Source organism: Pipra filicauda, unplaced genomic scaffold (genome assembly GCF_003945595.2).
Source record: "Pipra filicauda isolate LSUMZ 115617 unplaced genomic scaffold, ASM394559v2 scaffold36_size6622888_pilon, whole genome shotgun sequence".
NCBI classification, from domain to species: domain Eukaryota; kingdom Metazoa; phylum Chordata; class Aves; order Passeriformes; family Pipridae; genus Pipra; species Pipra filicauda.
This window is the reverse complement of record NW_024104498.1, coordinates 5605981-5611035: the sequence shown is the minus strand read 5'-3', so window position 1 is coordinate 5611035 and position 5055 is coordinate 5605981.

Below are 5055 nucleotides of genomic sequence, written 5' to 3'. Positions count from 1 at the left end.
AAATTAAGGCTGTGACTTATTATTAATGATAATGTCACTTGTGCCTTACCACTTTAATTAACTGACGTTCTTCTTAACTTTTAAAAACACATGTTATCTGAAACATAATTATCTAGTCTTTTATTCTGCAGCACAGATGGACATTAGCAGGTTGGACATGACTGCTGACAGATGTCACATCCTTCAAGGAGGACTGGACTTCCAAGACAGTTTTTGTTCTCAGACTCTGCCCTCTGACTCAAGAATAACTTGCTCTTGAGGCACTGCTCTACCACCATCAGAAAGTACCCTAAAAAACTGCATTGATGAATTTCCCTGGAAAAACAAACAAACAAACAAACAAACAAAAACCTCCTCTCAATACTTTGGATAAACAGCAGAATTTGTTTAACATCCTGACCTAAACACCTGGACTAACTTTGGGGGTAAATGACTCCTGACTCCTTGAAGAGATGCAGTGAATTCAACTAAACCCCAGTAAGCCTGGCCTTCCTGAGACCTTGTCCTGTTAACTGCAGTGAGTTAGGAGCCAGTTTGGTCAAATTTGAGCGGTTGCTCTTTGCAAAGGCTATTTCTCCTTTTGCCAGTCATGTAGGATGTGCTTCTGCTGAGTTTGAGAGTCCCTTTGTACATTGATCTCCCCATCTGTAATACAGGTTGCTTTAGAAAGCAGGAACACATCTAAGCACAGAGGAGCAGATGCTGCAAGGGGGCTGCAAAGTCATTAATGCTCAGCCCCCAACAGTGCTGCTCTCCTGTCTGTCTGGGAGGTGTCACAAGACCCAGATATCACTGGAATAGCAGGAGATGCTGAGCCTACACAGGGGGTGGCTGCTGGTACCAGTCCTACTCATGCCCCATGTTCAGAATTACTGGCCATGCCCCAGCACAAAGTTTTGTTGGTGTAACCCTGCTGGCCAAGATGCCAACTCCATTCTGTCTCTTCCCATTCCCCTACCCTGAGGTCCTTTCTGGGAAGAATGGGGCTGCTTTTGCTGAAGGATACTCAGGTAGAATCTGCACAGCCGTGCTCGAAGGAGTAAACTACTCCATGCTTTTCCATCAGAGTTATTTGGAAAGAATAATAGGATGGAAAGGCAACTAGAAGATTTTGCCAAAAAACATCAATCAACAGAAAAAGCAATTAAGGTTTTGCCTGTGTAGCTACAGTGTTTTCCCTCTGTAAAATTTCCCTGTGAAAGGGAAGTGGATACAATTCCCCCTGTGAAAGGCAATCGGGTGCTTACCACTCAGCTTTTTCCAGCAGTTTCACTCCTAACCCTCCCTCTGCCAGCCCCGGGCAGATTTCACTTCTGAGGCACTCTGGGGTGGAGAGACACCAGGAGCTCTGCCGTGGTACCAGGTATGAAACTCCTTCACTAGTGAAAAGCTCTCAAGTCAAAAGTCAATCTCGGAAAATTCCCAGTTGGTTCATGCTGGGAATGGCAAACCTATCACGAATGTAGTGGCACAGAACAGCCACGATACTTAAGTTGGCCCCATCCAGTTGTTCTCATTAGATATTATTAAATAAACTGACAAAAAAAAAAAAAAAAAAAAAGGCATGACATTTACTGTTGCCAAGTTACCAACATTGCAGATCTCAGTGCAACAAAAAACTCATCCAAAAATATCTATTTCTTTATGTGGATTTTTTTAAAAAAAAAGTTACACCGTTAAAAACAATCAGGCTTTTAAACTAAAAATCAGGTCTTTCAAGACACGGGAAATACTGTACATCCCACGAACGCCACTTCCAAGCTGCATCCTGCTCTCCGCGAACCTTGCACCCCTCCTTGTGGCGGATCGAAGCAACTGCCGTGTGAGCGAAATCCTCTCCGCCGGTCTTTGGCTCCCAAAAAAGACCACAGGTAAACACCAGAGACATCCAGGCACCGACTATCACCTTCTCCAGGTTGTGAACGTCTCCGAGCTAGAGATTCTGCTTCTCTCTAGAAGTCAACTCTAAGCATGCGTTTCAAACACCGTTAAACTGGAGGGTTTAGACATGTGTGACACATCGGAACAGTTAAACCCCTCAATCTTACTGTTTGTTTAAAGGTTACTTTTGGATGAAAGCTGGTTGGAGAATAAATAACAGATGCTGAAGGCATCCATTATGTGTTTTTGCAATTAGCAGAAAATCTTGGTGCTTTTCTTAAAGAACATACATAATTTTGTGGGATGTTTATTGCTGGAAGCAATCCGCTCTCGCTGGCAAGAGCAGCATCCAAGAGCCCAGGGAAGCTTCACAAGGAGTCACACATAGCAAGCCAAAAGCTATGCTTGCTTCAGGAACAGCTCTTACAACCTCACGCTTGCCGTTGCAGGGAAGCGGTCAAATGCTCTTTATTTCCACAGAAATTTTTAAATTACAAAGAATATGGTGAAATTATCCCTGTTTCTGTTTTCCACAAACATTTTGATTACCCAGCAAAAATGTGGCTCCTGATTATACTTTCATTTGAAAAATGCATCCATGACTTTTTGTGCCATTGTTGTCTTCTATGCCCAAGGGCTTCTTCCATGGTCCAGCTATCACCTCCCCTCTTGGGGTATGGAGATACTACTGTACCTTGGGAAATCTTGTGCATCCAGGATGCATGGCCTGGAAGGGAAAATGGAAGGAAGGAAGCCACTAAAACTCACAGAAAGCATCTCCCTCTCACAGAAGCTTATGTGTGGAGTACGAGGTGGGGCAGCAGCTCAACTTTGAACTGAGCCAGTCCTCCCCCTGAAATTAAGGCACTGAAGATTTCCATCATATCCAAATGAAACTAGAGAGGGTACTCAGACAAGAATGGAGAAATTTGAGTTAGAACATAATTCAGATTTCAGGATACTTGGTGACCATAGCTGGGGACCTCAGCTGGCTCTGGTTTAAGAACACAACAGTAGCAAAGCCCTGAACAGGAACCTAAAGAGATAGCCCTATGCTTAGTCAGGAGAGAGGACCACCACACACTACATGCTCCATACACCCCAATAGATCCTGATAGTCCTTGAAGACCTCCACAATAGATTAAGCGTCACTCCTAAGACTTCATCTAATTCTATCCCAAAATCTCTCTTCATATCTCATGGCTCTAAATAAAAGTGCATGCTGAGAACAGAAGTTGTCCAAGATACCATTTCCATGTACCATCCCCATCCCATTACACTTTGGTAGCTGCACAGCAATCTTTCCCATTTCTTACCACACAGAAACAGCATTGTGCTAAGAAGCCCTCCAGAACAAAGCAGATAATATCTTTTGGGACAGCGTCTTGTATTTTCCAAGAGTTGTCTCGCTGCAGCAGCTATTACAAACTAAACCAAACCCTCCTATTTGTAAATTAGAAAGAAAAAGCACAACTCAAACTGGTATTTGGTTTAGGACTGAATGGTTCACACAGTGCTTAAGAAGCATTTTAGACAAAAGCGAGCTTTCTGCCAAACATTTGAGGGGAAAGAGAAAAATTCTGCTTTTGCTGTCTGAATGCAGTTATAAGCCAGGATGACAAAATAGCCTGGCACTGCTGCCCACAGTGAAGTACACTGTGCTTCTCATGCTTCACAAGCAAGGTTCAAGTTGCCTTCTTCCTGCCCAGTTCAGTTTCTATGGCATTATCCCGAAGAAAAATTCCTGTCTTCACCCTTGGAATTTAAGGGGGCAGTCGATGAGGGGAGACAGGAAACTCGTAGGCAGGGAGTGCATTTGCCTTATTTTCCATACAGCACAATCATGAAACAGCTGGACTCCACAAGCATCACTGCTGTGCAGAACAGGTATGTACCTAAAGCTGAAGTCTGGCTAGTGAAGCAGAATTGACTGAGCTTCTCTAAGCATCTTCCCTCTCCTCCTCAACCATCTCACTTGCCTCCATTGAAGCATAACTGGTCACTGCTGGTTTAACACTAGTGATTGAAGAGGTTTCTTCATGCAACTGCTGCTAAGCACTGTGCTGAAGCATGACAGACACAGCTGATCTGACTCACAGAAGAAAAGAGCAGAGGTACTAAACAGATTTTCTGTAGTTGGGAAAACAAAAAAAAGCCACGTGCAATGTTGGTTTTGTAACAGCTTATGTGCCAAGTTCATGTCAGAAATAGGTTCAGGTTGCTCCAGCTGAAGGTTTAAAGATTTTCTTTATTTTGCACAGCACAGAGAGATTGGTAAGCACAGTCCCTTCCCTATCCCAAAGAACATCTGCAATTCACAAACGTAAAGAAAAGGCATTAAAAGGCAGAAAGCAAAGAGGATAGAGCATACTTCAGCTGAGCAGATTAGAAGACTCAATAAAGACGCCTATTGTTACCAACAGAAATACTCGACAGACCACAGACTGAAAACCACCATCTTAAACTAAGCAATCCACGAAAAACAGCAGAGAGCTGCAAGATTAAATTCATCCATGCTCCCCTATCTCCACTGGAAGGTTTATAAACCTCTGCAGATCAAAAGAGTGTGTGCACTGCTGCTATATGAAACCAAGTATTAGTATTTCTGTTACTGTCTCCTTTGTTACCTGATCAGCCGAATCCTCTTCACATTGTCCTGCAGTTTCCACTACCAGCTGTTAACCCCTGGGATCTTTGGGCTGTGGCAAGGGCACAGCCCCAGGTCTCCAAGTCCTGCTGTACCACATCTTGAAGAAATAACCTGACTGTGCCCAGGAGCCAAGTGTTGCCCTCCCCACCCGAGCACAAGGCCAGGGGAGCCGTCACAGTTCGCAGCCTTCAGAGACATCTGTGTCACAACAGGGACCGAACTGGTATTGAACCTCAAACTAAGCAGAAAAGTAATCCCCTAAGCTGCAACTTTCCTAAATGCTGGCAGCTACAAACTGCCAACCGGTAACGACAGTTGGCAGCTCCGGTCTGAACTGAGGGTTTTTTCCATTTAACTCTCCCCTTCTCCCCAGTTCAGCCTGGGCAGCAGCACATAGATATCCCCACTGTTGTAAGACACAGAATTTTCCACAAGACCTTGGAACACCCTCATGAGCCAGCTCTTCTTATTAAGGACAAATGTTGCTAGTGGGGAGTATCTTACACTGAGGCAATCCTCAACTG